General features: G+C 34.8%; 1 non-coding gene across 1 annotated transcript; it reads left to right on the forward strand.

Moving 5' to 3' along the window:
* The first annotated feature begins 1,094 nt into the window (after positions 1-1,094).
* Positions 1,095-1,201, forward strand: LOC121204337 (small nucleolar RNA R71). Its single transcript, XR_005899264.1, has one exon. It is a non-coding gene; the product is annotated as a small nucleolar RNA R71 (small nucleolar RNA).
* The last annotated feature ends 9,435 nt before the right edge of the window (positions 1,202-10,636 follow it).

Raw genomic sequence — 10,636 nt, forward strand, 5'->3', positions numbered from 1 at the left:
GGGTAGCTTATTCTGTAGAATAGCTGAGTAGACTGAGTTTAGCTCCACATGCGACGCTTCATCCAACTTTCGCTTATTTACTAAAAGCTCTTTAAAATATTTCATTGCATTCGACATCTGCGACAGAGCTTCAATAAACAGTAAGTTAATATGTAATTTTTTTTAAAAGTTTAAGGAATTTACCGAATTGTTCGTCTGAGCGGTCTTTCCTTGTCGCGTTAGGATATGGGACACGAGGTTTATATTCTTCATTCACCTTTTTTTTATGACTTACCTCACTTTTACCTTTGCTCACCAAATTTTCTTGCATCAATTCTGGCTCAGGCTCAATAAATCCTTCCTTATCTTGAGTACTAATTACGTTGAGGTGTTCCCTTGGGTTAGGTTCAGTATTACTCGGTAAGCTACCTTGTGGTCATTCGGAGATTAGTTTGGATAGTTGGCCTATCTGAGTTTCGAGTCCTTGGATCGATGCTTGTTGATTTTTTGAGTGCTGTCTCGGTATTTTGGAAACGAGTTTCTGACACCGAGATGAATTTAGAGAGCATCTCCTAAGGTTCGGTTTCTTCTCTTGTTGATAAGGTGGATGTTGAAAACCCTGAGGATTTTGTGGCTTCTGATTCCCTTGACCACCCCAGGAGAAATTTGGGTGGTTCCTCCAACCTGCATTATAAATATTACTGTATGGGTTATTTTGAGATCGAAAGTTGTTGTTACCCATATAGTTGACTTGTTCCTCTTTGGTTGTAGGATTGAAGGATTGATATTCTGTATGCACACCTCCTCCACTTGAGTCACACCTCATTACTGGATGTACCTGCGTAGAACCAAGTAAACCATCAATCTTTTTATTGTGAAGTTCTACCTGATTTGATAGCATAGTAACTCAGTCGACGTTATAAACATCGGCTGTTTTTGTTGGCTTAGTCCTCATGACTAGCCACTGATAGTTATTCAATGACATTTCTTCAATGAATTCATAAGCCTCTTCAGGTGTTTTGTTGTTGATGGTTCCGCTAGCAGCAGCGTGAACCATTTGCCAAGTCGAGGGATTCAGACCATTGTAGAATGTTTGTACTTGAAGCTAAAGCGGTAACCCATGGTGAGGGCACCTTCTCAGTAAGTCCTTTTATCTCTCCCATGCATCGTAAAGTATTTCTAAATCCATTTGCACAAAAGAAGAGATATCATTGCGTAATTTAGCCGTTTTAGCCGGTGAAAAGTATTTTAGTAAAAATTTTTCGATCATTTGTTCCCAAATAGTAATTAACCCTCGTGGTAACGAGTTCAACCACTGTTTAGCTTTGTTCCTCAATGAAAAAGGAAATAACCGAAGACGAATGGCATCATCAGAAATGCCATTGATTTTAAATGTATCGCAAAATTCCAAAAAGTTTGCTAAGTGAGCATTGGGATCTTTATCTTGCAAACCATCAAACTGAACAAACTGCTGTATCATTTGAATTGTGTTAGGTTTCAGTTCAAAAGTATTTGCAGCTACAGCTGGTCTAACTATGCTAAATTTCGTTCCTGTTAGAGAAGGTTTAGCATAATCATACATAGTACGTGGAGCAGGATTTTGATTAGCCGCAATAGCAGGAGGTAGCTGATTGCCTTGGTTTTCAGCCATCTCGTCAGTTGGAGGTTGAGTATCGTCTTCTTGCTCGTACTCTGTGTATCTTAAGCTACGCCTTATTTCTCTTTGGTTTCTACAAACTGTGCGATCGACTTCTTCGTCAAAAAGTAATGGTCCCAACGGGTTTCTTCTAGTCATAAACTATAAAAACCTGCCAAGAGAAGGAAAAAGTAAATTAATGAGTAATAATAAAAATAATAAAATAAAATTGCAAGAAAAATAAATGGCTAAAGTAATAAAAATTTAGCGTTCCTAATATTTTAGTTCCCCCGCAACGGCGCCAAAAACTTGATCGCGTGATTCGTTACAAGTAATAAATATTTATAATGAAGATCAAACCTAGACTAACTATTATCACGACGAAAAGGCAAGCGCACCTATCGGACAATAGTAAAGTAATGGCAAGACCGGGATATCGTACCCACGGGAACCAAAAGTACTAGTAATAATTATCTTTTTATTATTTAACCTAGAAATAAAGAGGGGTTTTTTATTAAACTAATTAACTAAACTAATTAACTAATTAAACTAAAGCAAAGAGAAAATTTGGAAAAAGACTTGAAGAAAAGTAATTGATAAAGAAGATACCCAATGAGGAATCCACCTAGATTTCACTTGTTATCTAACTCTGAATGAGACGATTTATTCACTTGACTTGATCCGTAAGACTCCCTAACCTATATTAATATCTCTTTTGAGACTTGAATTTGTGATTATTGTGAAATGGATATTGAAATGATTAATTACTATGAATTGAGAAATGAATTGAATACCCTATTAACTGTATCGGACTGAGTCAGATATAATTCACATATCATAGTATTTATAGGGAGAGATAGATGAACCCCAATTGAATTAGTAGAATACAGATAATACTTATTTAATAGAAAAACCAATCTTCTACTTGAATTAGAAGAGAGAGACATTTAACCCTAATTAAATACACTAGGGTTGCCACCCCTCATACATATTATGAGGGGTTTGGGGCCTCTCCTATATCGTGTCCAATTATACATGTTTCCTAAATTTTTAAGCTATTTTCCAAAATAAATATTATTAAATTATTTTTAATTAATTAATTTCTAATTAAATAATTTTCTGAACTCAACTCTAATTTCGTAAAAGTCAGGGTAACTTTACCATAAAAGAATATATGAGAAAATATATTTAATTTCTATATTTATTGGATTCACAATGACCACTTAATTTAATTTCATTTTTGAACTTCAATTATTTACTTAAATAATAATTTGAAAAACTTAAATTAATTCTCAGACCATTCTCAAACTTAGTGAGAATCCACATTCATTTCCAAATGTAATTCAGTTCTGTTCATTTCCAAATGTAATTTATTTCTCTAACTTTATCATTTCTATCCATTTCTGTTCATTTGATTATAAATGCAATTCATTTTTGGTTTCAACAAGCTAGCGGGAGGGCTGATTGGACATATGTGATTAGGGCTCAAATGATTTTTAATTAAGTTCTAGCTTTTTGCCTATTAATTATAAGCTCATTTAGTCACGAAGTTATTCCACTATCGTATCATGACTGAGCTTTCCCTAACTATATACTATTACAAAAGCTATTTGATTAGTGTTTTTCCAATGACCTTATCATAAGTGTGTTGCCCTCATAGGATATCCTTAGTCTTTTTAGGATAAATTCATTCTCCTAATATGATCCTATTTATCTCATAGTAACAATTACATCTTCTTTCATAAATATTCAATTACTATTAAATAGTAATTAAATTATTTATCACAAAGAAAAACAACCTATGGCCACGTTACTTTTCATCTATCATGTAATGCCAATGAGAGAATATCATTTACCTTTTTTTGGGCTATGAATTCCACTATTGGAATGATGCTACATACTATAAAAGTTGAATACCCAATGCACCAAATTTTGGTTCTTTATCTATTTGAACTCATGCTTTTACTTACATTAAAGTATACAAGTCATGCATATGTAGTCTGTTATCCACTTAAGATTGAGGCATGCCATACTATAAACGTCACAAGTGAATAAATCCATAAACAGATTCATGATCTATTCTACTTGGGTTCTATCTGATGTACTATCAGTTCAGTAAGTCATAAATATGTCTCTATCTTCTGAGGGTCATCTGCTCTGATGCTCAAGACAAAACATCTCACCAATTAGACTTGGTAGAAGGCATATTAGTCTTTCGATCGGTTTGTTCATTTCTAGTTAGACTAAAGACCTATTTATGTTCATCTACTAATATAAGTTGTCTTCCCATATTACGATCCGACCATGTAATACTGCTTAGTATTAGTTATATATTAGATAATCAATGAGGTAATATTTTCTTCCATTTTGCTTTACATGCAAAAACCATTGAGGACAATAAAAAAAGGGTATTAACTTAATTTATGGATAATTTTATTAAACCAATCTGTTCAAAAAATACAAGTGTAAAAACAAATATACTACACTTATGACACTAGATCCAACACCACTATCATAAGAGCTCAGGTCTTCAATACATAAAGGTATATGTGTAATGCCCTCAACCTGACCCAATTCACTGGGTCCGGATCTCGGGTGTTACTACACATAACACTTAACAAAAATTTTCAAAACAACTAACAATTGATCATTACTTTTCTTATTATTTTATTGAAAGATTCAATACTCCAGAACCAAGGAAAATATTTTAAAATAAAACATTACATCATACTTGTTACAACTCAATACAATGCCAAAATTTTATTAAAGATTGACTCTTAGGGTGTAACACTACATTAAACAACTTTTCCACTGTATGCATAATAATCTGGTTCGCTGCTTTCTTGGCGTATTCCTGACATTGTCCCAACTGGTGCAAATCTAGTGCCCCACTACTTGAAGCATAGACATAACACTTGTAAGTTAAGAAAAACTTAGCGAGAATTAAGACAAAATACATCGGCATATGCTTTTATAATATTTGAAGAACATCTGTACACTAGTTACCCTTCTTAACCACTTACTTCTGTTTCGAGTAAATACAATCACAATTTCAGACTTATACTTACACACCAAATCCCATACTCTTAATTGTACCAATTCTCTCTTAACTGCAGGACTAACTTAAGATCCTTTGAGATATTACATTAATCTCTTATGTTTCTTAAAACCATAAAAGATAATTTCAAAAGAATATACTTTTAGATACTTCTTTACATAGACCATCTCTTCACCCTTACACTTAAACCAGAACAGTTATTCACAGATACTACACACTGGCTGATACATACATACTTGGCGAATACTTACGTAGATTTGAATAACATCATTTTACCAATTAAATTATATTATTATTTAATACCCTACAAGCTCACACTGATAATGAGCTATACAGATTATTCAGATGAATCTTAAAAATTTATTACAAAAGCCAGTGTAATAGCCGACTTGGTGAAGTCTTTATATCTTATTATTGTTTGGCATATAATTGGTAAAATAATGGTATACAAGAGTGTAACTCCCCAAACCCGGCCTAGATGTTATGGTCGTATTTGGCAATGTCACACGATAGTGTTTTTGAAACCTTGTTGTTACGATGAAAACATTCCATGTTTTTATCTTTACTAAACCTTTTTTAAAACTTATGAAGTCATCTTTATTTAAAACATTTTTTTTGAAACATCCCTCATTGCAGAAGCTTTAATAAAACAGTCTAAGTGATCATGAGTTTAAAAAATACTTTAACATTTTGAAAATTGAATTTCCTACGACTAGTAGGTATAAATCCATAAAGTAAAATAAATAAATATATAAAACCGAAATTTAAAACTAAAGTCCCAGAGTGTCGTTAAATGACAACCCAAATAATCAATAATAATCAAATTATAAATTGTAAATTGAAAACCATGAAGTCCAAAAATTACTATGGTCACTGCTAAGTCCTCTGTCGCACTGGTCTGTCTAAGTATGGGGATTACCTGTGCACATTAAACAAAAAGGGTGAGTTTAAGTAAACTCAGTGTGTAATCCTACAGAAACAAACAAACAATCAGTATTCATAGTGCACAGTTGAACAGTCTTGGACCAAAGCCCTTTTCAGTATCAGTGACAGTTTGGGCCTTAGCCCATCTAAGTACAGTGTCAAAAATGCAGTAAGGCCTTAGCCCATCACAGTATTAGTAGCAGTAATAGTTATCCAGTAGCAAAATCCTACCCATCTAGCCTCTACACACCATCTTCGTCCAACCCTGCACTCCATGTGGGGATAAAATCAATCCACCCATCTCTACACTCCAAGTAGTACTGAATGCGGCACAAAACAGTAGTTTCCAGCTGAGCTACTAGTAAATGAGGCTTAAAACCTTTCAATACACTTCCTTCGAATAACAACCCCCAACCCAATGCAATGCAACATATAATGGATGATATGCTATTATGCAATTTCAGTACATATATACAGTTCAGATATTAACATGCTCAGTACAAATATCATTCAGTCAATTTCATACATTTAAGGGTCTAAGTAGCGTTTACCGACCTTGTAGTAGGTTCACAGTCGACTTGGGCGACCAGTGCAACCTTAGAAACATTTCGATAAATATGGGCTCACACGCCTATGTGATCTTCCCGTGTAGCCCACTCGGACCAAATTGGCCTTGGACGTGTGATCCATTTTTAATGTAACTCATGCTAGATAAACATTCATATATGTTTTCAATATTTACTTATATGTTCATTCAAAGCTGTCTGCTTGAGTAATTGTCACTAAATTATTTATATCTTAAGCTACAAAATTCCAAATTAAGATCCTCTTGATGCTTTTTAAACTAGACTCAAATACCTTTCTATCATAAAATTTTTAGAAATTATAGTTTATCAAATAAGTATAGTAAAATCTTCAAATTTATCCCTATTCTACTGTTTGACAGCTTCAACCTTTCCTTACTAAAAATTATTTATCTCTTAGTACAAAATTTGGATGATTTTTCCGTTTGTCTCTCTTGAAAATAGACTCATTAAGGATTTAAAAATATAAATTTAAGCTCATAATTAAATTTTTTACAATTTTTGATGATTTTCCAAATTCAAAACAGGGTAACCCTAAATCATTCTAACCTTGTCTCACAAAATTTATTATATCTCACAATTTACAATTCCATTGCTTACATTGTTTCTTCCATGAAAAACAAGACTCAATAAAATTTAATTTCATATTTTGTTCAACCTTTAACTCAATTTCCAGTAATTTTGATGATTTTTCAAAATTAGACTATTGCTGCTATCCAAAACTATTTTAGTGCAAAATGTTGATTTCCAAGTTTATAACACCCTTATTTCCTTTCTCTAGAATTTTTTTCACATCATTTTCTCTTATTTCTCTTATTTCTCGACAGCAAGCAATTTTGACTTTTTACCAAACCCCGTTTTCTGCGTTTCGGGTACACACCTGGTATCGTTTTTTATGCATAAGCACTCCTAAGCCTCTAGAACCTAAAAATTGACCAACATGTCTCCAGATTAATCACTTAGTTTGTTTTTAATCAACCAATTTCGGAAGGAACTCAACTAAAATCCTAGCAAAACCCTTACCTCGCTTGAGTAACCATGACTTCGCACAACCATAGCATCGATTCAAAACCACCAACCCTTAATTAACTCCTAAACACCAAAAAGGAATCTCCCTTTTAGAGATTAACCAAGAGCGATTAACAATAGACAAAACTGTTACTTACCGAACACGCGTAACCAATGATGAACAACAGAATCAATTGGAAAGAAAAAGAAAGGAACGGAAGGGGAAAAATAATGGAAATTTCAGTAGCAACTAGGGGAAAGAATCGACAGAGGAGAGAAAAAGAAGAAGAAGAAGAAATCGTCAGAAAAAGTTTGGGGAATTGGAGAGAAAACCAAAACACTATTATTATTTTTTGTAACAAAAAGATAATCATATTATTTTCTGATAACCTCTCCCCAATTATGTCCTAAAATCACTCCTTATTAATCTACTAAAACACAACTACTAAGAACTTTGCTCCAACACAACTCTTAGCTGAAATTGGTGCAAAAATACTATCTCTACGCCATGAAAAAGAATTGAACACAAGACCTCCAACACTCTAACACTCCACTTAACCAACAGACCAGCAGGTCCATTCTGATTTAAACTTACCAACAATTAAATTTAAGCCTTTTGCACAAGGTTAAGGCTTTATTTATAAAAATACCAAAATTTTCCCAAGTAAGGCTTGAACTTGGGACCTCACACACACACCTAGAACACTTAACCATTGAAGTTGATACTCAATTGTGTGTCAAACATACAAGAAATCAAAAATTAAAATTTTGGGGCTTTACAACTCTACCTCCTAAAACAAAATTTCGTCCTTAAAATTTACCTGAACAAAACAGATGAGGATACTTCTGACGCATTACATCCTCAGGATCCCATGTTGCCTCCTCAGTACTATGATTACATCACAAAACCTTCACCAGAGGGATAGAATTCCTTTGTAGAACGTAACGTCACGATCAAGAATCTAAACCGGCTCCTCCTCAAAGGTCAAGTCTGGCCTCAACTCAATCTCCTCAATAGGAACAATCTGAGTAGGGTCAAAGTGATAATCCCTCAACATAGAGACGTGGAACACGTCATGAATCCGATCCAACTCCGGAGGTAGCTCTAATTGATAAGCAACTAGTGCCACTCGCTTCAGAATATGATAAGGTCCAATAAACCTAATGCCCAACTTGCCCTCACGACCAAACCTCAGTACCTTATTCCATGGCGAGACCTTAATAATTACGAAATCCCCCGCGGAATACTCAATCTCTCAATGTTTTAGGTCCGCATAGGATTTCTGTCTGTCAAATGCTGCTTTCAGATGATCCCTAATCATTCTAACCTTATCCTCAGTCTCTGATACTAACTCAAGACCCAGAACACGTCGCTCGCTCAACTTAGTCTAATATAAAGCAGTGCAACACTTACGACCATATAGTGCCTCGTAAGGTGCCATCTGGATGCTAGACTGGAAACTGTTATTATAGGCGAACTCCGCTAGCGGCAAATAATCCTCCCAACTGCCTTGAAAATCAATAGCACAGCTCCTGAATTTGAGCCTTAAGCTCCACAAGCTCCTTTGGTGTCAGTCGATAGGGAGCGATGGACACAATAGCTGTACTTGGAAGTAGTTCAATCCCAAATTCCAACTCGCGATTTGGAGGTAATCCCGGTAGCTCCTCCGGAAAGAAGTTCGAAAAATCCTTTACTGTTCTGATATCCTTAATTGCAGAATCCCCAAAATTTGAAACACTTATATAAACCAAGAATACCTTACATCCCTTACGAACCATCTTTTCTACCACCAGTGCAGAGATCACATTAGATAAGTAATTCCAGCATTCTCCAATCATGACTACCTCCTTATCCTCCTCAGTCCTTAGTACGACCCTCTTAGTCGCACAGTCCAAGCTAACACGGTGCTTAACCAACCAGTTCATCCCCAGAATTAGGTCGAACTCCCCAAATGGAAGCTTCATCAAATCAGCCAGGAAGATTGCCCCTTGTACCTCTAAAGGAACGTCCCTATACAGTTTGCTAACTCTAACAGATTGCCCTAACAGACTCAGTACCGTAACCTCACTTGTTGATACGTGATATTCGTGATAGATTTTAAGTATTTATAATTGATTGTTATTGGAACTAACTATTATCATGATAAAGACAAGTGTACCTATCGAATAGTAGTATAACTTTAGCAAGACCGGATTGTCGAACCCAAAGGAACCAAGAGTACTAGTAATTACTTTCTTTTTATTATCTAACCTAAAAATTAAGGGATTTGTTTATCTAGACTAATTAACTAAACTAAGGATGCACAGATAGGAAATTGGGAAAAAACTCTTGGGAAAACTTGATTGATTAAGACAATACCTAAGGAAAAATCCACCTAGACTTCACTTGTTATTTGACTCTGAATTAGATGATTTATTCATTTGACTTGATTCGTAGAAATCCCTAAGTTATATTATTATCTCTCTCGAGACTAATAACGTCTAACCCTAGGTTGATTAATTGAAATCTCTTTCTAATTAACGCCCTAGTGTTGCATTAACTCGATCTATGGACCCCCTTATTAGGTTTCACCCTAATCTAGCAAAATCTTATCACCCTATCTCTAGGCGTGCAATCAACTCCGCTTAATTATGAAAAATTTACTCTTAGACATGGTCTATTCCTCCTCTGAATAATAGCATTAACTTGAATCAATATCCTGAAATATTAAAACAAGAATTAAGAACACATAATTAAGAACAAGTCAAATATTTATCATACAATTCAGATAATAATAACAAGATCCCTTCTTAGATTTCATTCCCCTTAGATATTTAGGGAGTTTAGTTCATAATTATAAAAGAAAACATCTTAGATGAATAATGAATACAAAATATAAAGAAAACTCAAAACCCCTGAATGGAAATTAAAGGGAGATCTTTAGTCTTGACGATGAATCCAGCTTCTGAGATGGACCAATCGGCTTCCCTTTAGTAATTCCTTACCTCCTACTCCGTGTGTCCTTTATAAGTGCCTCCTCAGGTGTTTAAATAGGCTTTAGAATGCCTAAGACCCTTAAAAGTGGCCTTTTCTGAATAGGACTATACTTGGGCTCGATAGGGACACGCCCGTGTGACACGACCATGTGCAATTACTCCAGCCCGTGGTCAAGGCTGTTGAATAGGCACGGGCATGTAGTCTACCCGTGTAAGTCTTGCTTCGATCCTGCCAAATGGACACGGCCGTGTGACACGCCCGTGTGAGGAAGTCCAGGCCGTGTTGATTTCCTATGTGGGTTTATTTTCTCTGTTTTCGGCTCATTTCTCGCTCTTTTTACTCTCCTATGCTCACCTAAGTATAAAACATGAAATTAAAGAATTAGGAGCATCTAATTCACCAAATCTAAGGATAATTCATCCATAAATGTGCTAAGTACGAGATAAAAATATGTATAAATTACGGTTTAT

The sequence above is a fragment of the Gossypium hirsutum genome, chromosome A07 (assembly GCF_007990345.1).
Source record: "Gossypium hirsutum isolate 1008001.06 chromosome A07, Gossypium_hirsutum_v2.1, whole genome shotgun sequence".
Classification (NCBI taxonomy): Eukaryota; Viridiplantae; Streptophyta; class Magnoliopsida; order Malvales; family Malvaceae; genus Gossypium; species Gossypium hirsutum.